This window comes from Phalacrocorax aristotelis, chromosome Z (assembly GCF_949628215.1).
Source record: "Phalacrocorax aristotelis chromosome Z, bGulAri2.1, whole genome shotgun sequence".
Taxonomy (NCBI): Eukaryota; Metazoa; Chordata; class Aves; order Suliformes; family Phalacrocoracidae; genus Phalacrocorax; species Phalacrocorax aristotelis.
In genome coordinates, this window is record NC_134311.1 from 2096084 (window position 1) to 2120761 (window position 24678).

Sequence of the window (24678 nt, forward strand, 5' to 3'; positions counted from 1 at the left end):
TCATGCCCCTTTGTCCCTCCTCTCCCTGCCCAATTAATTCAGCAATAACCCACTGGGTAGCACTGAGACAATTTTGTCTTTCTAAGTGAGAGTATATTTATAACCTTTACCAATGTGGAGCTGACAAGACTGAGCAAGCAAGCTGAATAAAAGCTGAACCTTTGCACAATATTTTATTTGGAAGTTTTTCGTATCTGAACCTCTCTCTATATATATGGCTTTTAGAGTGTCTGAATGCAAGCTTATGTGTGTTTGAAGCTGAACTTGTCCCTCAGACCTCTCTGAGAAATAGCAGGGCTCGGTTTGTTGGCAGGGTAGCGATCCTATTAACTGACCTTCAGCGTATAAAAGAAACATCATCTTGGCAACATGATTTACGCTAAATAGATGCTTTTGCAACATTCACATGTGTTCAGTAAAATTACAGTAATAACAAGAGTTGTAAAACTAAGATTGCTAAATAACATACCATTAATTTATCAAGGCTGCTTAGGTTAAGCTTAAACCCTTAATTGAAGAAAAATGAAAGACACTTGAAAGAGCTGATCATTTTTACACTGTAAGGTGTGTAAAATCAGGAGTAGTTGTATAAAAGATTGCTGCTTTCTTTGGCTTCTCTTAATAAAACAAAAGTTCTATAGCCTTAAAAAGTTCTGCTGATTCTAAAATTGATTTAAGATTAATTTCATTTTGGAGAGTAATGGGTTCATAAAGCTGCAATGTTTTGCTTTTGTATTTTATGCCCCGGCTCTTTGACACTACCTGTTGATCCAAGAATGTCTCACATTTACATTTAGCCTCAATAAATGGAGGCAACGGGAGCCAGATCTGCTGCCTGCAGCATGGACTCTGTGTTGCATGACCACTGCAAACTGACCATGTTAACTGCTCCTGGAAAGGTGGTCAAAGATAAGGATTAAACTCTGTAGTGTACAGCAGACCTTTCTGAACGGGCAAAAGCTGTCCTCATGGGCTCAGCCGAGTCAGCTTAAAAGGCAATTATTATATTTATAGAACTGAATTGGATCAGATAGCACAAACTAGGTAACTATGCATTGTCACCAATGCTTACACTTAATTCTCATTTAACATTTTCGTATGCTTAGCTCGTTTTGTGAAATGGGCTTAACTGGGAGACTCCATGGCATGGAATATCTCTAATTACATTTATTTAGTATCCACTTCATAGTGCCCCAAATCTTAACATCTTGCTACAGTTGAAAGGCAGTTAATAAAATTAGAAGCAGGGCAAAATTGAGATAGCGTTAATAGTAATGAAACTGGAGAAAGAGGCAGGAGAGAGAGAATTTTGGGAAAAGGCAGGCATTAAGACATATCCCTGCCTTTTAGTGACTGCTGTCCTGACAAACTGTCCCGCAGATCATGCTTTATTCCAGGAGAGAGCTTTTGTAGAGACCACAGGCAAGAAAGCTATTTGTTCTGGAAGTATGCATGGCGGCAAATGGATGTTCTCTAATTCATCTCTACATCCTCACAGCAGTGCAAGGTAGACATGAGGCTGGCTTCTTCCAATTAGCTTCCTCTGACAGAAACATTCCGTTTCCCTCTCAGCTGGGAGGTCCTCACAAAGTACTACTGAGCCTTACCTACAGTAAGATACCAATTATATGCTGATATAAAACTATTTAGTGGAACTCCTTAAAAATATGTGCGCTCATTTTTCGTGGCAGACACTATTCAAACTTCTAGAGCAATAGTCGAAAGACTGAGGAATTAGACCCATTCCCCATGAAATGAGAGAGCAACTTGATGGCATCGGGGACAATTCTGAATGAGCATATGGATCTTGAGGAGGCCCCGGGTGGTGCAAAGCCGCTTCTCTGTAGTAACTGTCCATGTTGTCAACAGTGTCAAGAGTGGAAGAAGAAGCTCTAAAACTATTTTAAGTGTAAGGCCCAGAAAATGGGCAAGGGTGAGCTTGCGTTTTCCTCTACCTTTATACTCCAACACTTGGGAAGCAGACTAAACCGACAGACATTGCCAGGCAGGCAGTACACAAAAAGCATGCACAGTCTTGAGCAGGCTGGGCATCGCTGAAGGCCTTCTAATACCCATCAGTAAAATGACAAAGGGGCCAGATTATTCCTCTCTAGCAACAGCATTTGAGAATATACTGTTAGCTATTACTGCAGCAAGTGATCAATGATATAGAGCTGGCAAAAAACACTAAAAAGCAAGGAACATGCAAACAGGCAAAAATAAATCCAAACCCTTTTTTCTTTTCCCTGAAAAAAAATATTCTCTAACAAGTGGCTCAGGAAGAACTGGCAATTACCAAGATCTAAGTGATCATCTGAATTAAGATTGTATGTCTACATTTAGTAGACAACAATCCCTAAGTTCACAAGGAGCCACTCAAGTCATAGCTAGCACAAATCTGATGACTACCAGATCGAGCCCTTCAGATCCATGACCGATTCAGTGGTTAGTAGGTTGCAATCACCTCTGAGGAGATACTTTATAATATCTGCTACTGAAGAAAGTGCTTTAATGTTAGAATAGATCATTATCCAGTTTCTGCAGTAAATCCCGTCTCCAACAGAAAACAGTCTCAGTGTCTACACACTGAGCCGCATCCATTCTCCACCTAGAAATGAGGCAACGATCCACATAATGGTGATCCTATTCAACAGCTATGATCTTCTCCAGTACTAGCTCAAAGAGCACACGTCTGCCACGACAGACGCAGGTTTCAACCTTGGTTCAAGGTGGTGGTTTGCTGCAACAGCACATAACTTTTGTCTTTTTCTTTTCAGGATAGCTTTTTAAATAATTAATCTCAGCTCTCCCAACAAATAAATACATTGATTAAAATCACTCTTGTAAAACAAGCACTTGGTCATTAGAAAACACCTGATGAATTATTACCAATGTATCCATGCGTGTTCCTTCAGATAACTGTTAATGACACAGTCATACATATTTTGTCCCTAGATGAATTTACTAGAGGACAGAAATATAGTTACACAAGCAACTTTGGTAAATTTGTAATTACCTAATATCCAACTACTTTACTTTTTTGTCCCATAATCTGTGTTTTCTATGTAAAAAGTCTAATAACTTTTGGATATTTGGTCTCCTTAAAGAAACAGGTTCACACAGCTCTTCATGTGTCATCTTGACTCTGTTTTGTTTTCCACCTCAATATTGTCTTCCAGGAATCCTTGAAAAACTTAGTGGTGAATGTTTGTTATCATTTAGAATGTGGGTACTGCTGGCACCCAGTTATACGTGGGTAGATAATTCATTTTCTAGACTAACTGTCATACAGACTTAAAACAGTATAGGTCCTAGATGGGCAATTATTTCAGGTTTAGAGTTGTCTGAACGCTTTTGCTCCTTATGTTCCACATGCATTTTGTAGTATCTATGTGTTTCCATTGTTCTAAGATACCTATGTTACCTGGGATAGCGGGAGCTACGTGTATGCATTGCTGTTTGTGAGTTATTTCAGGTTTTTTTACTTAAACTGATGTGTTTTCCCCCAGGTTGTATTTCCTTTATGTTCTCTGAACTTGTAATTTACACCTGGAAATCCATAGCACATCTGTGTTCACAACCTACAAGCACAGATTTACTTATCAATAAAGCCTATGCTTTCTCAAACTTGATACAGAGTCTTAGAGACCAAGAATTTAATACATATAAACTTCAAACCAACCACCTGCAAGGTTATCATTCAAGAAATGCAGTAGTCATTTCCACTTGGAATTTTACCTCTCTGTATATTCCAGAAATTACACCTTTAAGGAGTTGTTTATGTTCTGGACTCTTTATTGGTATCTTCCATTCTAGATAATAAAGGTGACCTAAATGGGTTTTATTATATAGATTAAGATTACGCTTTCCCATTAGAGAATGGAACGAATATTGGCGAGGTAAGAGGTTGAAATGGCAGGTGGTTTTTGTTCTGGCATATGGGCTAGCAAACAGATCACTTTCCACAGTAAACCAGATGTGGCTTTGGGAATGAAATAAAGTTGGCAGGAATCCGACCTGCAGGTACGTATTACCTTCAGGAAACTGATGGCTGAGCATGTGCCATGAAGAATTTCTTCCGAGGCAAAAGGATTAGGCCTCTTCAAACAGCAACAGTTTCTATGCCAGTTAAGCCTCCCAAATTTCACACACGCCCATCCACTTTATGAATGGACAGATTGATGGAGGTTGTTGCATTCATGCAACGCAAATGTGTAACGTTAATCATCTGGCCTCCTCTTCTCTCCAGACAAATAATTAACCAGAGCATGGTAGACTGTTCTGTATTTCCGACAACTACCCAGGGTCCTGATCAACGTTACTGAGCAACATCGTACCCCTACCAGACTTGGGTATCGGAACACAGATACCTCCACACTAATGAGCCAGACAGGGTGGTTTAGTTTTTTGTGTTTCAAAGGTGCTGTATATGCCTGGTGCAGTTCACAGAATCACAGAACCCCAGAACGGTGGGGGCTGGAAGGGCCCTTTGGAGCTCAACCCACCCCACGCCCTGCTGGAGCAGGCACACCCAGAGCAGGGGCACAGGGCCGCGTCCAGGCGGGGGGTGAATGTCTCCAGGGAAGGGACCCCACAGCCTCTCTGGGCAGCCTGTGCCCCTGCTCTGGCACACACCATTGGTGGTTCTTGGATTTGTGAACCAACACCGACTAGTCGTGCGACCCTTTGATTTTCACTCCCCCCGCGTCTCACCCTTCCCCAGTGTAGCCTGAGCTGCCAGTTTTATGATCGTTCCTGCCGTTTCCAGGTGAGGCTGTGACGACATCTTGCGCAGCAGTGCACAAAACACATACAAAGCAATTAACTGCCTCCAAGAGCATCCAGTGCCCAGTAGTGAGACACTTTGGATTAAAGCTTTTGCATTTTAACCCTTTTCTCTTTGACATTTGGGCAGACCTCCAGCCTGACCAGCTTCAAGGTGAGACATCATACCTACTTGTTCTGTAGGAGACTGGTAGCTTGGTTTTGTTTTGCTTCAAGGAGCGGAGAGGAAGGGATTGTTTGTTTACTGTTATGTTTATGTGGTTATGTTAATTCTGTTGTTTGTTGCTGTTTTGTTTTTTTCCCATCTGGACTGCTGACTGGTCAATACAGGGTGGTTACAATCCACTTAAGTAGGCTGGGCACTGATGTAGTCACAGTAGCTGCCAGTAGCAGCAGTGATTTGTAAGTTCAGTCTCTGCAAAAAGCACCTATCGTGGCAACAGGCACTAGAGGACTTAATTCTGTCCGAATCTTTCTGCTAAAATGGTCTGTCAGCAACATGATTTCTTAGTTGAGCTTTGTCAGGTCTCTCCCTCATAACCGTAGTATTCCTTCTATGGTTAGAAGTGGGAAGAACAGAATAAAAATGCTGGTTATCTTATGTGCTGTGCCTTTTTAGGGATCTCATTTTTCCAACTCGAGATCCAAGAGGTGCGCTTAAACTACATAACGGAAAAGGTACATGTATTTGCTTTTCCATTTCATGTGTACACGAGTTGTTTAGATGACAGTTGTACAATTTTTTAAAAAAGTTATATAATACCCTGGAGCAGTCATCTGCTCTCACATGCATAATTTATTCAAAAATCAGTTGTGGAGTTGAGGGATTGATAGTTTGAAACAGAAAAATTATAGGTATGCTAAGTACGTTCTTGCAAAAATAAATCACGCAATCATATATTAGATCCAATATTTCAAAATTCAAAGTACAATTAAATTGTTTGCACATGTAACAGCAGTGAAATAACTTTGCAAGGTTTACATCGTAAACCCATATATCTAGAGAGTAAATAGAAGAACACAGACCATAAAGTTCTGTCAATAGCGTTGCTTTCAATCTTTGTTTCATTCCACCAAAACTTTTCATAGCAGTCTGGCATTTTTTTGAACAACTATATACAGGACCAAAGAATTAGGAGTGGTAACTTGAAATATAGATCATATATATTTAATCTTTACAACAAATGCAAGAGCAGTACGTGAAAAACAAAGACATAACAGACTGTAAAAACTCTCGAGAACATGTAATGAAGCATAAGAGTGAATGTCACGACAGATTTATGTATGTTCTAGTTTCAGCAAAAACTGCTGAAGACAAATTTGAGAATATTTGTGTATCATACTTTTGGCACAATAGCAGGAACCAAAATAAATTATCCAGGAATAAGACGTAAGAAACAGATTCAGGGTGTAAACAGCAAGCCGAATGAGAATTCTGAATTAAAGAAAACTTTCAAGCCAAAAGCAAGAGAGGTTTTTCAGCCTTGCAGAGCACTCAAGAATAATGTTGGTTTTTCATGAGTTTTCAGTATTTCACTTTTTTTTTTTAAGTTTCTAATTTAATTCTTGTGAAAAGTGTTTCTCAGAAGGTAACACATCTTTGTCAGGAAAGCGAACATATTTTTGTTTTTCATGAAATGCATTCTCTGTATTTATCCACCATACATGGTACACAAAAAGCCTGTGCCATTGATGTCAAGCCAAAAGAACAAATGAAAAGAAACTACAAAGGGAATTCTAAAGAGATTTTTTTTTTTCTCTCTCTCTCCCACTATCTTTTCTTTTGGGCTTAGTCTCAGAAGGAATTTCTGTGTCCCAACAGACATGGGATAACTTTTCCCAAGAATCACACATCCTAAAGGTTGCTGTTCTTAAATGCAGACGCTAGATGACAAGGCTATACTTTTTTTTTAAAGAAAAAAAATAATCTGGTAATTACAGCTGTCATTGACAAAAAAGTCTTTAGGTTTAAAAAAATTAGTATCTTTCTTAGCTCCGTGTGTGACAAGAGCTTGGCTGAGGTTGCTCAGGCCTCTATTGTGCACATTCTTTTGGCATTAAATAATATCTTGTGATTTTCACAAGCTGCTGACAGGAGATGGTCAGTAGGACAGAGCAGAAGCACAATGAATTTTTTTATGTGATTATTCTCTACCCTGATACCCTTGGCATCTTTTTGTCACAGCAAATGACTCCTAAACTGGACCGCATCCTTCAGTTTGAGGATTCAGTCCGAAGCTCAGGTGGTGTAAGCAGACCGCTTCACATTTATTGCAAATGCAAATCCAACCCGTGTAAAATGAAAGCGATCGGTCTCAGCCTACCTGGGCGCTCCTGTTGCGAACTGCATTTGCGAGGTTTAGCGTGCCCTTAACCAGCAGTAACCGGACTGGGAACTAAGGATGTTAATACTTCATGCTGTCAGATGCCGAGGGCAGAAGCACAGGTGCTTCGGAAGCAGGAGCTGCGGTGTTCTACCAGCACTGAACCACAGGAGGATTTAGCAACTGCTTATGAAAGTTGCGTTGCAGGATAGCTATTAAAATCAGACATCCTACTTGCTACAATCATCTATCAGCTGCTTCTAAAATCCTGCCCACCTTCTGTGTGTCATCTGGAGGAGATAGAGTTTTAATTGTGAGCGGGTGGTATAAAAAAAAAATAGAAAAAAAAGACAAGGCGCCTTCTGTCATTCCAAATTTCTTGTCCTGTCTTGCTTTATGTTTCAGTGCCTTTGTGCCAGCTGAAGTTTTGCAGGCAGCATTTAAAAAGGCAAAAAATATAAATAAAATCAATAGAAACAAATAAAATCTAGGATGACAAAGAGCAACCATAAAGAATGTACTGCAGAGAACAGGAATTAAAAATACTGCATTTTGCAGCTTTTTCCCTTTTATGCTTTGACTCTTTTCTCACCTAAGATTCAAATAATTCCTAGTTTCCTTGGTATCCATTACCAAACTCCCTTTTTGTCTGTTTATGCTACATTTATAGTTATGACCTGAAGAGTTACTTCCCTGTTTCCACCAAGCTACCGTATTAAACAGCAGAAGCTTGTGTTTTGGGGTTCAAATAGGTTTCATTCATATTTTCATTCAGCTTTTCTGTTCCACTTTTTGAGTTGATGAGACTTGACATTTTTTTCAGCCATTTGAAATAAGCCTCGTTAAAGCAGTACTTATGTTACTGTAATAAGAACTGTCTTCAGACCATGATCACTTGTCATAGACACTACAAATATTTGGTTCCCCTGGTGTGCTCCTCTTTAGATATGATGATGAAGTCTTAAAATAACTTCTCCCATGTTCGATACAGTTCTTTTGAGTTACATTTTTTGCCTCTAAATTAAAAAAAAAATAGTATTTTCATACTGACAGCACTGCACATTTCATGCTCCGTAATGCAGACTGCAGCCCTCGGTGAGAACAGCTTCTCTCCTCTCCGTGCCGCAGGCAGACGCTTGCAGAGCCACGCGCCCAGGTCGGTGCCTCCTTCATCAGTCGGCTGGCCGGCTTATCACACCTTCCCGGGCCATCCCAGGCCTCCTCTTTCCGAGGTATTATTAGTTTAGTGGCTTTCTTGAAAGTCTCTGGGTCCTGTTTCCGAGTTTCTTTTTTTTTTCCCCTCTCTGTGCCGTTTTCATGCAGTGGCGCCGCTACTTCACATGAGTAGCTGTTGACAATTTTTCTCTTTGAAACTCCCTCGCTTTCAAATTCAATTTCCTAATTGTTTCATGGGAAAGGAACAGAGTCTCTGGCCTTTGTTTTATTATTTATGTTTTGGGAAGAAAAAAACAAAGGCATGGTAACAGAAAGGACTCCTTTAGGGATCAAGTACAGGCAAACACATGATAGATGTCTAGTTCATACTAGAAAAAAAGAGAAATGCCTCTCTGCTGCAGATCCGTGACCATCTGACTGTTGGCTTAACCATCGTGGCAAGACACAGACAATCAGGTCTCGGCGAGGTCTTCAAGAAATCTTAATGTCCCTGAAAGAGACCTCTTTCCTCCTCATTTACCCCAACTGAGTCCATAGCAAAGGTTTTCTTCCTTCCGTGCCTGACTTTGAACTTTGTGCTGTTAAATGTCATCCAATTTTTCTCACTCTAGTCCAGATCACTTCTTGTAACACCTTTCAACTTACTGTCATCTGCAAATTTCACAGATGCACATCCAATTCTTATCTCTGTCTCATTAATGACTATATTGCACATATTAGGTCCAAACGCTAATCACTGTCCCCAGAGAGTGTTCCTGCTCGCTCTTCTCCTACCCGATAACTGCCTTTCAGCTCAGGCCTCTGCAGTCTCCCCCTCAGCTGCTCCACATCCACCTTACCAGGTAAATCTGAATTACCATCATCCCCACCTTCAGTAATTCTCCCCATGGGGCACTGTATCAGATCCTTTACTCCAGTTTAGATGCATCAGAGTGGTGATTTACTCGTGGAAGAGCCTGCAATCATATTGGAATGACGTGATCTGCTCTCGGTAGCACCATGCCGCTACTTACTACACTTTCTATTCATATCTATATTTACAAGTGTGTCAAAACCTGGTCTAACTCTGCATGGTACTGAGTAACCAGGCACTCTTAAGGGGAGTCATCCCATCTGGGTACGAGTTTGTGCAATTCACCTAATGTGGAAAGAATTTATGCAAAAAGGATGGTTTTTTTCTAAGCAGTTTTAACCCCTCCATGTTCCCTATGCTTCCTTTACAGTCATGGAGGCTATCTAGATTTAAGGACAACATAAAAAATGCTGAATCCACCCATCAGTTTTAACTAGGTCTGTAACCTCCTACGGACTCGAGACACGCTGGCAGTCATTAACACCATGCAGCCCAAGACAGTTTTAATTACATGACCACACACTCTTTTTTACAGAGGACTGTTGCTTCCTGCGCCACATGGGATGAATAGTGCTATCGTAATAACCAACAGTTCAATGCCTTGTCTTCCTTATGTTCTTTGAAATGCAGCTCCATTTACCAGATGTGCATAAACCCCTAGTTTTTGGAGATATTTTAGGGGACTTGTTTCTATTGCAGCTGAGAGTTTCAAACTTTAATTTACCTTCACATAATCTACATAAGTAAATGATGTTTTTGCTTATTGGGGACTGAAATGAAGGCAAAGCAGTTTTGATAATCTTGGATGCTCAACTGAAAATAACGCAGACCTGACTTTTAACACATCTGAAGTTCTACAGCACCTTGTGCAGGCAAATCCATCCATTTCAGATGCAACTATGAACACTTAATACATCTGAAAACTGAACTCAAGGACCTTAGTGGGCATTCAACAAGCAATAAGTAGAGAGGTCTAGAACACTGGGCCCCAGTAACACATCTGTAGCCATCTATGAATGTTACAGCATTATGAGAGATACAAGACTGAAGAAGAAAACACAGATTTTGGAAAAGAATCAAAGCACTGCACAGTAAGCAGGCAGGTTAGTATTGCTGCTAGTATTAGCCTATTACTGGTATTACTGTAGATCACAGAAGTCTATGAAGACACCAAAACTCGACGGTGCTACGTGCAAACAGAAGATAAAAGCTCAGCTTCCAGCACAGGACTATTGACTACACACTACTGCTGTTTCCTCTTCACTGCTGATATTTGGAATTTTGGGGTCAGCCCTTTAATGAGACTCGAGACCTCCCTTTTCAACCAGCTACCTCTTTGTAATATGAAGAGCTTCAACTATATGAGCAATAGTTCTTTGCTGACCGGAAACCACTACTCACCCCCTCAGACCTGCCTCGTTTTGATAAACTTCTCCTCCTTGAATCCTTCCCTGGATCTGTAATTATAAAGAGCTGTATCAAGACAGGCACAATTTTTAGCCGTCCTGCTCATGCAAGCTACCCCTGAAACTCCTTCCTGATGCCTACATTCTACAGGTTCATTTTTGTTGTTGTTTGGATTTTGGTTTTTCTTTTCATTCAGCCTGTAGAAGGTGGAGAATGATAGTGAACCAGATGAAGGAATGGATCCGAATTAAAAATAACACAATAAAAAATACTTACTGCTGGTCTTAACCAGCTTGCCTTTGCAACCCAGCACTACTTGTGCAGAGAGACGGCATGAACTTTGAGTGAGAGGGAAGGGTTGCAATGCAGTTACCAGTGTTCATCAAATGTTTCCCTCAATATCCTCCCCCAACCCTGAGTTCTTCGATTCTGCTCCAGGTCACAGCCGGAGCTGGTGGGCTAGAGCTCAGTCACAGCACTGTACCATGGCATCCGTATGCCTCATCAAAAGACATCTAAGCACTGCTTTTTTCTAACAGGGGAAATGCAAGGAAAGGGAAGTCTCAGTACAAGTGGCTCAACTCAAAATGCCAAACATAATTTGTAAAATGTAAATAGACAAGTTCACCAAGATGTTATAATATCTTCTGCATTGAAGAAGAAAATTATTTCACTTATTCCTTCCTTGGGTGTTGCAGAAAGCCACTGAGAGCAAAACTTACAACCTTGCTGCTTTCGGCCATAACGGAGAGAGCAGCTGGGAGCAACCTTGATGAGAAATCATAGAATCATAGCATGCCCTGAGTTGGAAGGGACCCACAGGGATCATCGAGTTCAACTCCTGTCCCTGCACAGGACAGCCCCAAATTCACACCGTGTCTCTGAGGGCCTTGTCCAGGGGCTTCTTGAATATTGCTAGGCTTGGTGCCGTGATGCCTCCCTGGGGAGCCTGTTCCAGGGCTCCACCACCCTCTGGGGGAAGAACCTTTAGGGATACCCTACATAAAATGTTTTATCTCCTCCCATGCAGTCCTGCCCATGGCTCTGGTTCAGTGGATTTGGCTGTCTGGGACGATGGGGCAGCTGAGAAGCAGTAGAACATTTCAGTCGCGTGCATGGTATGCCGCCTATCTCGGTTGTCTGTGAGTCAGGAATGGGTCACAACCTTCCCGTGCCGCCAGAGCCACGAGCAGTGCAAGCCTCCACCGAGCACCTGTATAATGCAGGTTTTCAGCAGTCCAAATCTGGAAACATTTTCCAGATTGACCAAATCTGGTAACATTTTCAAGGGAGCAAGACCAGGCACCCCTGAAATGAAACTTGATGTGCTTCCTCTCGCTATGCCAGAGCAAGGATCTGCTCGTGAGGGTCAGTGTTTCAGTACAGGCCAACGCCACACTGTATTTCTGAAGATGGCTGAAACATCTGGCTTGGCTAATTTTGCCCCAGATATTTTCATTTTACCAATTCCTAAGCTATCAAAATGGAAACACGACCTTCCCAAGGAGCTGCACCAGCCCAAGGAGCGCCCGGGGTGGCAGGCCCGGGTGCCGTTACCCGCCGGGCCCGTGCCAGGGGCGCCCACCGCCCGCCCGCTTAGCCCTTCCTCAGCCATCGCCCCCCGGGCGGGGAAAGCAGGGCCCGGTGCTACACGGGGGGTTGCCTGAGCTCCTCAAAACCCGCTTCACCGGGGGAGACGCCGTGGCCTGACAGGCTTCACCTCCCCGTTTTGGTGGGGGGAGGAAGGGGACGAGGGGGAGGAAGGGGACGAGGACCCCGCTGCCGCGCCACAGCCGCCCCTTCTCGCCACGCTTCCGGGTTCCCTGGGCGCTGACGTCACCCGGAAGTGCAGCCGGGTCGGGGCGGCACCAGCAACCGGAGCGGCCGCGCGTTCGCCGGTGACGGCGCTCGCGCCCTCCCCATCCAGCCCGGCCCCGCCCCGCTCGGCCCCGCCCCGCCCCGCCGGCGACGGGCGCCAGGTACGTGGTGCGAGCCCGGCCCGGGGGCGGGGGGAGCAGCAGCAGCGGCGGCGGCGGGGCCTGGGCCTGGGCCTGGGGCGGGAGCGGGGCGGCGGGGACCGGCCTTCGCCCCTCGGTGGCGAGGGGACGGCGGCGGTGGGCGGCCCGCCTTCCCTGGCAGCCCGGCCCTGCCCGGCCCTGCCCGGGGCCCTGGGCCCGCCGCCTCGCCTCGCCTCTCCCGGCGGCCCGGCCCGGCCCGGCCTGGCCGGGGGCGCTGGGCCCGCCGCCTCGCCTCGCCTCTCCCGGTGGTGCAGCCCGGGGCGCCGGGCCCGCCGCCTGTCCTGCTGGCGGCGCCGGGGCGGGCAGGGGGGGAAGCTGGCTGGGCCGGGCCCCGGGAGCGGGTGTAAGAGCAGGTCGGTGCCGCCGGGCCCGGCAGCACCCGGGAGGCGGGTGGAGGGTGGGAACACGGTGACGGTGCCGTTGCTCCACGTGTTTGCACCTTCCTTCCCGTGGCGAGAGCGCCACATCAGCCACAACCGGGATAACCGTAGCAACTTCTGATCTAAATAACTTTAAGCATTTTTCTTAGTTTTTTTTTTCCACAAAAAACGCATGCTCACAGGCTTTGCTGCAGCTTTCTGGTGCTGTCTGCTGCTTTCACCAAACTAGGCTTGTCCATTTTCCCTCTTCCCTGGTTCAGGCTTTCGTGCAGTCATGAATGTCAAAAAGTTAATGATAATTCTCCCAACGTAACAATCCAGCTGGGTTTGAGCAGCAGTTTTCATTCTGACTTTTGCTGTCCTGGTTATATGTGCTTAAAAGTTCTTTCTGGAGCGAAGGTTTCATAGTTGGTCTGGCAGCTTAGAAAGCTGCGTGAAATGTTTGCCACATCCATGCTGCCCAGGCGTAAATGTAGGGAGGTAATTTTTCACTTTAAATTGTTACCGTTGCTTGGCTTTGCTTTGGCAATGGGGTAACTCAAAATCGCTCTTCTAAGCCATCAGATGTTGCGCTTCTATAGTTCCTTTCGAAAAAACCATGCACTTTGCTTTTTAAAGAAACATTGGCTCATTTTTTTCTTTCAGAGCTAAGTACTGAAGCTTTTGGTAGAGAACAACCGCTTCCCTTCCAGATATTTAACTTCTGACTGTGGCGTTATATGAGCCAGGCTGCTCAGTCTCGTCTAAGCCGGCTCAACAAGCCCTCCCAACACGTAGCATCCACTTTACACTACTTCTGCGTGAAGTTTTTGGCTGAGGTAGTAAGTTCGAATAAGCAGGTAACACGCCTCGGCCAGGCGATATCATTGTTGGCGAAAGAAGTATTATAAAATCGAGAGCAATTACAAAGCTAACTGGATACCTGTGGTCTTAACCACGCAGTGGCTCGGTGAGGCAGTGGAGAGTAGGGTAGTGACAATATTTGCCTTCGGAGAAGCGTAAATGCCACTAGCACAGCAAAAAGGTGGTGTCCTTTTGGTAATAACTAATATTTTATTTGAATCGTTAACAAGACTGTGGGTGAAAGAGGGTGGTGACATGTTTCGCTACCTATGGTAAAGCTGCCTGATGAGAGCGTGTTGGTTAAAGAATGTCTGTGGGATGGTAAAATTAGGTATTTTGTAATTAGGTAGGGAAGGGTAAAAATGCTCGTGTAGAGAAGACTAAAATCTTGGCAACTGAAAACACTTAACGGCTTAGAGGGTGTCACAGTGCTACTGATGTAAAATGCAGAAAGCATGTCTATATGCTCCTCTGGGTTTGGGGTGGAACAGATCTGGTGTCCTGAGTGCTTCAGGTCGAAGCCCCAGGCGCCAGCTGTTGCTGTTGCTGAAGTCACTGCTGTCACGTACCACCTGCCCGTCTGCCGGGGGGTCTGATGTGCCACCCTTGGCGTTAGTCTGAGCACGCCCCAGCCCGCTGCGGTCAAAATGTGGTGGGTTAAGACAGGTGTCATATTTATAGCATTTAAACTGACCTGGCTCTTTTTGTCTGAAATAGGTTAGCGGATGCTGGTAGGCGTAGGAGCGAGATGAAAACTTCCAGCAGGCCGACAGTACTTAGCAGCTGGAGGCGGACAAGGGCATCATCATTTCAGAAGCATAGTGCACGCTCAGAGTGCTGTCTACCTTACTGAAATACCTTTAATTATTGGAGTTTTCTCACCAGTGCCTGGATTTTGTCTGCTTTCTTCAGATTGCTTTTTCAGTGCTTGTAGCCAATTATGACTATATGTTAATCTGCTAGTTGACTTGACCGTGGTTTTTACTGAATTGCCTTTTATGTACTAGTTAGCTAATGTTTGGAGGAGCCTCTTCGTATAATTACTCAGTGGGGATTTATCTGTTGGTCTCTTTTCTTTTAAGTTCACAACCCTATTTTTTTTTTCCCCCTGAAGACTCGGCGCTGACTTTGGAGGTTTTGTCCATTCCAGGCTCTATAGAAAAAGTTCTGAATGCGACTCTGTTGCTGGTACTTTGAATTTGACCCACTGTTCCTTTGGGGAACAATGTGCTGTGGTGACTGAGGAGTTTTTTAGATTTACAATAGATTCCTGGGATTCTTTGAAGTAAAGCATATATACAAAGAATGAATGGATATAGTTTTTTTATTTTTTTCTACTCGCTGACTGAAACAAATTGGTTAACAGTGGGCATGAAAACATCTGTTTATGAAATTTAATGCTGCCCTATGAATTTTTCTGTGCCTTAGAAGAGGCACTTTTTGCTCTTTATTAGTGTGGTCGTACATGTATCTACTTGGCTTGTAGATCAGTTTTACAGATTTGCACTGAGTGGAATTCCTGAAGCACAATTTAATGGGTTTTAAATGGTTATTTTTCATGGATGTTGTTCAGTGGTTTAAGTGCTGTAGTTAGAATGTGCGTTATTTATATATGCACACTTTGTTTTTGAGAGGAAGACTCTGGAGCAAGGCCTCTGAGAGCTTAACTACTCAGAGTATTCCTTACATGGTTCTCACAATGTGACCGAGTCTTACTGGAAGGTGAAAAGGTACAGCATTCACTTTTGTATAATCCTTGCCTTTCTGCTCAGCTGTCCACCAGATACCTGTTAGTGCCATCTTTGGTAGTGATTTTTGGTTTATGGCTGACTGCCTCTAGGAGTAGGCTGGGACCCAAAGTCGCTTCCCCCCAGCTACAGACGCGCTCTGTTAACAGAGTGCCCAGGGCTTCACTGCCCGTTCAGGTCACAGCCCACACTGCTGGAAGGAGCAGCACTCCTCGCCCCTGCCTGCCCCATACGAGAGGTGTGAAATGCGCCTTTCTCGTTGTGTCAGCTCGCCCACTAGCATGAGTGCCACCCTGAGAAAGGACGTGGGACTGCGGTGGGGAGTGGAGAGGCCAGAGGAAGAAGGGCTGAAAGTGTTCCATCGCATGGGCTTCAGCACATGATGGATCCGCAGCCTCAGTCACCTTGGAGTTGAACGGGCTGTGGTGAAGGCCCCTCTACCAGTTCCCTGAGCAGCCTGCTCCTGTGAGTTAATTATTAGAGATACTGCTGGTGAGGATGGTGTCCCGCTCTGTGGGCTAGTGCAATCTTCATGTAACTGCTTTTATTCCTCTTACACTCTCCTGGAGTGTATCAACTTCCAGCTTGATGAAACCTCTCTGGTACTGCAGAACGAGTGTCCAAAGAGGACATGTGTAGAGTTTATCAGGCTAATTTTAGGTGTTTCTGCTTTACAGTTACTGTAGTTTCTGTATTTGTCCAGCTTCCTATTGCCCAGCAGAAACTGAAAGGGACCAGTCTGTGCTAAGCCTGCTATATAGACATTTGAGTCTTGCAAGCATCGCTTTTTAATACTTACCTGAAATGAGTATTGTCTTAGCAACTATAGTATTAGCTGAATCCAGTATATTTAGAACAGTGGTAAATCTGGGAAAGTGTTATGTCAGCAAATAGGGTTTTTTTCTTAGGCAGGCAAATGAAAGAAAATTTTCTTTATCGTATGTCTAGAGAGATAATAGTTAAAATAAGAATTGGCTGTACATGTTGTTAATTGGACCACAAATTAGCCTCTTCTGGTGTTGACTGGAAGTGAGTCCATACCTGAAGCACTAGTGATTCTGAACGTTGGTGTTTCTTTCCTGATGCTCGTGCATTTAAAGCCAGACCCACCATATTACCTTGTTCAAGTTTTTGCATGTTTTCTGTAGTTTATTATCAGTTGTTCATAAGGAAGTTTTCTTGTTTACTGCCAATTTCAGGTCAAGGTTTAAGCTAAATATTTTTTTAAGGGGGACATACTGAAAAATGTTTTTGACCGTATTGAAAATATTCTTGATTACTCTTAAGTACCCCTAGGCATCTCCAAGATGTAGATAAGAAATACAAAATTTAATAGGAAGATAGCTATGGAAATTGTGAAATATTTCCCAAGACGGCTAGTCTGGATTTGTCTGAATTACAAGCTTCATAAAGTTTTCCATTTGCAATTAAATCTTTTAAGATATTTGTTTTGAATTCTCTGGATGTTTCGGCTGCAACGTACATACTCTGCTGGCCTACTGAGCTTTCTTCACCATGTCAGCTTTATGCAGAGTGCATGATGAAAGCTCCTGGTGGGACACTGGAAAAACGGGTTCTCCTGTTTCTCGTCATCCCTTAACTGAAGCATATTTTGGCTTAGGAATGGGCATAGTGGACCTCATTTGTGTTTTATTTCTGCTACATGCTGGGAGTCAGTAGCTCAGTTGTAATTTGCAGCCGTAGTATACCTCTGTGCTTGAATGAAAACTGTCTTGGTTTTTAGAGTAATAACTGCTTGTCTGAGAAGATGGACAAGGCAATTCTGATTGATCGTGTTGTCAGTGTGCCAGGTACACTCCAGGTTGTCTTGAATGTTACGTCAAAGACCAAGCCCGACAGATAACATAGTGGTTATAGTTTCTTTTAAAGTTCTGCAAGCCAGGCTTCACAAAGCCTTGAAATGCTGGTTTGAGTGAATGTCATATTTATGCATAACACCATTAGCATATAATGCATGCAAATCTTGGTCTTCTTGTTTACCTGAAGAAGATGCTAAACTGTGTTCTTTCTTTGCTTTCCTCCTCACCCTAAGCACTAGAGCATAACCAAGGAAGCTTGAAAACATCCGGCTTTTTTTCTAACAAATGAGCATGTAATTCCTCTTGCAGAACATGTGTGTTGTAAACCGATCTTGAGAAATAAGGTGTTGGGTAAGTGGATTAGATTTAAATAAGAACAGGCCCCACAGTCAAAAACAAAACTGGAAGTATTTTCAAAGGAGGAATATGTTAACAGGAAGACTTGGTAGTGAAAGAGCTATTATATAAAGGCATTATGGAAATATGGTGAAATGAGGGATAAATAGGTGTGCTTATGCACACAATCTGTATCTCTCTTGAAGAATAATAGTCCGTGTAGTGAAAGAATATCTCCCCACTGAAGCATACGATTAAATCTTGTGGAATAAAATCTGAACAGCTGGGAATTGTGTATCTATATGTTGGTGACTCCCAAGCTTCAAGGCTGTGTTATCATAACTGCCCACCTGCAAGCCAAGAAGTACTTCAGAGTAAGCAGAGCTGTCAAAATCAACAAAGCTATTTGTGGTGGTATAACCCAGCAGGCAGCTAAACACCTACCAGCTGCTTGCCTTACCCTCCTGCCCTGTCCCAGCAGTGGGATCAGAAGGGCCAAAGTAAGAAAAACTCATGGGTTGAGATAAAAAGAGTTTGATAATTAAAATAGTAATAATAATATTGGAATGAAAAGGAAAACAAGAAAACGAGAGAGAAGCAAAACCAAGGAAAACCAAGTGGTGCAAGAACTCAGCACCCACCGACCAATGCCCAGCCTGTTCCCAAGCAGTGATTGTCTGTCTGTCTGCGCCCCTCGCTCTCCCCCCAGTTTATATACTGGGCATAACACTATATGGTATGGAATGGTATAGAATAGCCCTTGGGCCAGCTGGGGTCCTGGCTGTGCCCCCTCATGGCTTCTTGTGCCCCTGGCAGAGCATGGGAGGCTGGAAAAGTCCTTGACTGCTTAACACTGCACTCCTCAGCAACAACCAATGTTATTCTCATCTTAAATCCAAAACACAGGCTGCAAGGAAGAGAATTAACTCTATCCCATCTGAAACCGGGACGCTATTATAAATGCAAACTCATGTTTGATACATGCTAGTCAATAAGTTAAAAATTATTGGAGGTTTCTTGATACTTTAAATGTTTGTATTTTGGAATAGCAGAGCTTGAAATTTAGAAGAATGAACTATAGCCTGTCCTATTGATCATTTATTGAGCCCTCCTTTTGCTTTGTCTATTTTTTGCCCACATTGGCAAATCAGGCTAAAAAGTTTTCAGGCAGCAGCTGTATGTTCCTGCCTTGTGTCACCTCAGTTGTACCAGGCAACGAACTAAATCTGTGAATTGGTAAGTTAAAAGTGTACTTTAAAAAATAAAAGCAGGGAGGAGGGGGGAGAAAGGAAGCTGGTTTTAACTCGGATCAGGTCCCTGTTCTTGTTTCATTCATCTGATTCCCCAGACCGGTTCACGATGCTTTGCTACGAACAGTTCTGCCGGTACAGCTGAGGGGGTAGCATGGGTAGGGGGTGGGACCGCTTAAGTCATTTTGCAAAGATGTGTTTGGGAATATGTCCTTTGATTCTAGGACCTGAGGGCAGGAACGGTCTTTGTTCTGTATTTGTTCTCTGTGACACAGTGGGGTACTTGTTATCTGTCCGGATGAAGTCAAACACAGCTTTCCCTTGGGTTGGATTTAACATTTCTCAGCATAAGAAATTGTCCTCAATTTTTAGAAATTTCAAGCAGGTTCTGATAATGGCAGCATGAAAGCTCCAGGTTGTCTCACTCAGTGTTACATCCACTGTGATAATGAAACTTCTATTTCTAACAAGATGCAGTAGATGCTTAACCACCACGCTATGTGAGATTTCCTGTCTGCAGCAAACCCCAGCTAGTATCCTGACTTGTACTTTATTTCTTAAGACATGATTTTCTGTTGTCAGTGACTCAGAATCAGACAATGACATTTTTGGCACACAGTGCCATTTGTTCTCCATTGTTGCTCTTTCTAAATAGGTTATATCTCTTGATTTCTAGCATTACATTCATGTGAATCATCCCAGCAACTTCAGTAGTATCAGATAGGTTGAATATATGTTCCTGCAGGAGTGCTTTAAGTTCTTGTTCATTATCCTCCCAACATCATTCTGTGGGCAATTAAAGGTTTTTTTAAAAATTTTGTCTTTTCATTCTTTGTTCTGTTAGTTCTATTCTTGTTGTCTTTCTGGTGAATATTTAAGTAGTGATAAAGGTTAGGATAAATCCCTAAGGAGCCGTTGTGAGAGGACCACACCAAAATAACCAGGAGTTTGAATTCTTGTCTGTGTGAGGTAGTTGGTCAAGGGAGGAGGGGAGGAATGGAAACATGCTGAGGTGGGAAGCCCGGTTCCTTAATGATGCCAACCCGTGCCTGCATTTTCCTGGGATGAGAGAGAAAACTAATACCTGGTTTGTGTCAGAGAGAAATTGGATTTTTCAAAGCTAGTAGCGCATTCCATTGAGAAACTTAGACCTTGCCTACCCAGTGATGTCCAGAGGAAAAATGTAAAAGAGCATTATTTAGAAAATTCTTGCGAATTGCAATCTTTAGAGAGTACTGCTAACAGGAATGTAAGAAAGCTTTATACATGTGGTAGCATTAAGCTACCTAGCGTTCCAGAAAAGGAGCACGGTGTAGATAACGTAGTATTTTTGTTTGCTTGTTCTAACTTGTATTTATCTGCTGTCCTATAGCAGTATAGGATAGCAGAGAAGTATGTTTTAGTGTTTTACCTTATGGGAAATGTTGGTAGTTATACCCCCAAAAATCAAACTACGAGGGTGGTCAAACGTGGGAACGTGGCCCAGAGAAGCTGTGGAATTACTGTTGTTGCACATGTTCAGAACTTGACTGGCCGAGTGCCAAAGCGGCCTGTTCTGATAAGACCTGCTTTTTCAGGAGTTTGGTCAAGTTGACCTCCAAAGGTTCCTTCCAGTATATGTTATGCTGGGGTACGGTGCCTCTGTGGTGTGAAAAAGAAAAACGATACTTGGTAAGGTCTACTTTTGTGTCGAGTATCAACATCAGTTTCAGAACGCAAAAAGATCCAGTGATACCTCCTATACGAGGCGTGCTGTGCCCTTTTGCTTGTTCAGACGCATGCACCAGAACAACCACAGCACAACCGAGCCAGCTCGTTCCACCACTTTGTGGTGACGGTGACCAGCGCAAGTGGGCAACAGGGAGTTTGAGCGGAGGAAAACGCTCGATGGCTTTGTTATTCCCACACTCGTTCTGTAATGGCAGGATGAATTAAACAGGGGACCGGAGTAGAGTGGATGAGAGGAGGTTTGGAATGAGGAGTTGAGTTGGCAGTGCCTCTGGGAAAGCACTTGAAAGGACGAATGAGGACGAGCTCGGGGAGGGAGTGGAATGGCACTAGAAGCTCTCAGGGTGGAATGCAGCCAAGTGGGACTGGGAGCTTGTGAGAGAAATAGGAGAGGGAGATTGAGAGGCACTTAAATACGGGGGAGGAGGAATTGAGGATGGGAGAAACATTAGGGTCATACTTAAAGCTGAAGAGGGGAAGGTCAGACAGAAAACTGAATAGCTCCTTATCAAGCAAGCACCTTCACTCTACATATTGACGAAGGCAGAAGTGCAGTGGAAAAAAACAAATCCCTTCAATTTGTTAATGACTTGGATGATGATGGAGTACATTTATTAATTTTACAGAGAGTACCAGGCCGGGAGAGGATTCAAGTTCTGTGAAGAATAAATTTAGAATTTCAAATGGCTTAGAAAAATTAGAGAAACAACGTAAAAGAAATAATGCCATTTTAAAGGACAAATGCAAAGTACTGTGCTTAGATTAGATAGTTCCCTACATAAATACAAAATAGCAATAATTCTAGAAAAAAGAATCCCAGATTTTTAGGTGAATCATAGTCTGAACATGCGTCAATAGCACTATGATGTTACAATAAGGGTAATCATTCTTCTGGGATGTATAGTTAGAAGGGACTTATTTAAATATGTCACATGATAATTTCATTCTGCTCCACATTGCTCGGGCTTCATCAGTTTTGGGCATCACATTTAAGAAATGGTTTGAGCCCATGGGAGGGTCTTCTGGGAGAAAGCAACGAGAATCTTCGAAAGTCCAGAGAAAAAGAGTGCCATGTGGAAAGGTGGAAGGAGTAGTTGGCTCAGGCTAAAGGAACAAAGACACGATAGCAGTCTCCAGGTATGGGAAGGGATGCTACAAAGAGAAAGGGCATAAACTTCCTAAGTGTCAGGAAGTAAAAGGCTGTGGCAGAAAATAGAGAAAACATTCCCCTGAAAAGAATAGTTTGACATTAGAATAGATTTCTATTTACAGCCAGAATATTCATCCTATGTCAAACAGGGCAGTTCAGTTGTCAGTAATACTGAGGGATGTGGTTTCTCTGTCATAGCTGGGGAGCGTTCACTGCCACCCACCTTGCGTGGGGAGAGTAACTTCAGCTTTAGCGGGAGGTTTCCCCTTGCCTTCCCTTCCGCAGGGCTCTCAGCCACAGCTGGAGGAAGCAGAGCAAAAGGCAGGAGGTCTGGCAGGTTGGATGCTCGTTGAGGCACAGGGTGAGGTTCAAGCATGAACTTAAGCTAACAACTTGAACTTAACTCTATGGAGGTTGTGGAGTATTCATCATGGGTATTTTTTTAAAAGAATTTAGACAAGACCACACTGGACAGAAACTTACAGATGACACTAGCTTAGAAAAGTAGGAGAGAATGAGGTGACTTCTTTCCTCTTTGTTTTTATTTTCTCAATTTTTTTTAAAATAAGACTGGAGTTTAGTGCTTGGATGCTATACTAACTCTGTGCAGGCAACCTTATTTTTGATATTTTCTGGTACCTGTAGACTTGACGATGTTTTAATAATGTTGCTGGGTAAGGAAGGCACACATATTAAGCATATGCTATGACCTATGGAACGGGATATGGACACTTCTTAAGGTTTTATTCATCTGCAGGGTGATTTTAACCAGCTTGAAGGTGTTTTAATTCACTTAAAAGAATAGTTGCCAAAAGAATGAGTAATATCCAGTGTTGTCAGCTTTCACAAATTTGTCATGGCTGTGGCCCTGATGATTTTGACAGTTTCATGATGATAAATTTTGGCTGTTTCACACAAATTGAAGAATCAGAATCAGAAGGAAATTCCTAAGAACACAGAACTGAAACCCTTGAGACCATGAGCTCTAATTCTTGCTCAGCCACATGCTGCTCATAAAGATTCTCACATCCCTTGTTATAAGCTGTTCGTTGCTGTTGTGGGAGGTAACTAACATATGTATAAATACACACATGCACACGCACGCTTTTTGCATATTCTTTTGTTGTACACTTTTTAATTTGTCTTTGTCTTTGCAGAATGACAGAGTGGTTGAGATTGGCAGGGACTTCTGGAGAATGTCTAGTCCAACCTCGGTACCCAGAGCAGATTACTCAGGGCTGTGTTCAGTAAGTTTGGAGTATCTCCAAGGGCAGAGACTCTGTAACCTCCCTGGGTGCCTGTTCCAGCCTTTGACCACCCTTAGAGTAAGGAAGTTTCTCCTTATGTTCAGATGTCCAATTTGTGCCCGTTGCCTGTTGCCCTCTCACTGGGTGCTACTGGGAAAACTCCAGCTCGGTGGTCCTTCCTCATCAGGCATTTAGCAGGCATTGGTAAGACTCCCCCTACCCTGCTCTGAGTCTTCCCTTCTCCTGGCTGAACATTCCCAGCTCTCTCAGCCCCTCCTCAGATATCCAAGCCCTTAAACGTCTTTGTGGCCCTTCACCGGTCTCGCTCCAGTATGTCCATGTCTCCGTTGCACTGGGGAGTCTGGAACTGGATGCAGCACTCCCGATGTGTCTCAGCAGCACAGAGTAGAGGAGAAGGATCGTGTCCCTCAACCTGCAGGCTGTGCTTTTCCCAAAGCAGCCCGGATGTCATTGCCAGGATATTCTTCTCTAATTTGTTTCTTCAGGTCTCATTTTAAATTTACAACATCACATTTATCGTCTAGAAAATATTTCCTACTTTGTTCTAAATTGTGGCTTTTTCCCTTTCCAAACTATAGTAGCTTGAAATAATATTCATTATGTTTTGTGAAGTTTTAGAGACGGTAACACAAAAGGTGTATCCATTGGAATGGAGAAATTTGCTTCATCTGATTCTTGCAATATTGAGAAATATTTTGAAGTTGAGTCATTTTTAGGTATAGACTTATTTTGGTAGTTGCTTTCCATTTAGTTTGAAGCCTATATCTATTTCTCATGCAGTTAAGCACCTGGCTAGTTAAGACACATTTTACCAGGAATATAAAAATAGCATTTCTCTGCTATACTGGGCTTGGTTTTAAAGCACTCGAGTCCTAATTTCGAATCATTTTCGATGTGAAGTTCATGCTGCCTAAGTGTTTAGGTGCTTTTAGTTTTGATTGTCTCCAAGGACAATGCTCTGTCCCCTGTCCTTCTCTCCATATTTTTTTTGCTCTTTATCAGATTTTTTGTGTCACCTTCCAGATTTGTACCAAGTCTGCTAAACTTCATTTACATCAAGATAGCATATATTTTGTCTAGCACTGCTGATCTTCTCTTAACAAGATTTGATTGGGGTTTTTTTTAATAAAATTACTTTCCATCTGCTTTTCCCCCTCATTTTCTTGATTTTTTTCTGTATCCTTTTTTATGGTTTACAGTACAATTTAGTAACAAAGGATGGAGAGTCTGAAAATTTTGGTTTCCCTAACATTTTCTTTCTCTTCCTTTTTCCTCCTTCAGCAGAAGGAATTTAGGACAAAAGGTTTTTGCTTCTTCGGACTATGTCACATCTTTAAGCTGTTGTAACTGAAATGTTTCTTCTGTTTTCATGTGGGAGTAGGTTAAAAATGTAAAGGATTGGAGGGTTGGCTACATTATCAAGAGGATTCTTGCAACATTTTTTTGCTGTGCTGTAATTGTTCTTGGTAGTTGATGTGATATTTTTCTTTGCAGATTTTGTCCTGTGTTTGTACTGCTAATGTGACCTTACAACGCTCAGTACAGCTTTCATTTAATTGCAAAAAAAGAATTCTTGTTTATGTAAGGATACT

The 24678-nt window shown here is 43.0% G+C and overlaps 1 protein-coding gene across 1 annotated transcript in view; it reads left to right on the plus strand.

Annotated features, from left to right (window-relative positions):
* Window positions 1–12383: 12383 nt before the first annotated feature.
* Window positions 12384–24678, plus strand: part of ARB2A (ARB2 cotranscriptional regulator A) — a 275407-nt gene continuing 263112 nt past the window's right edge. The window contains exon 1 of the mRNA XM_075078204.1: window positions 12384–12524. The gene's annotated coding sequence lies outside the window, so the exon portion shown is untranslated. The remainder of the gene's footprint in view (window positions 12525–24678) is intronic.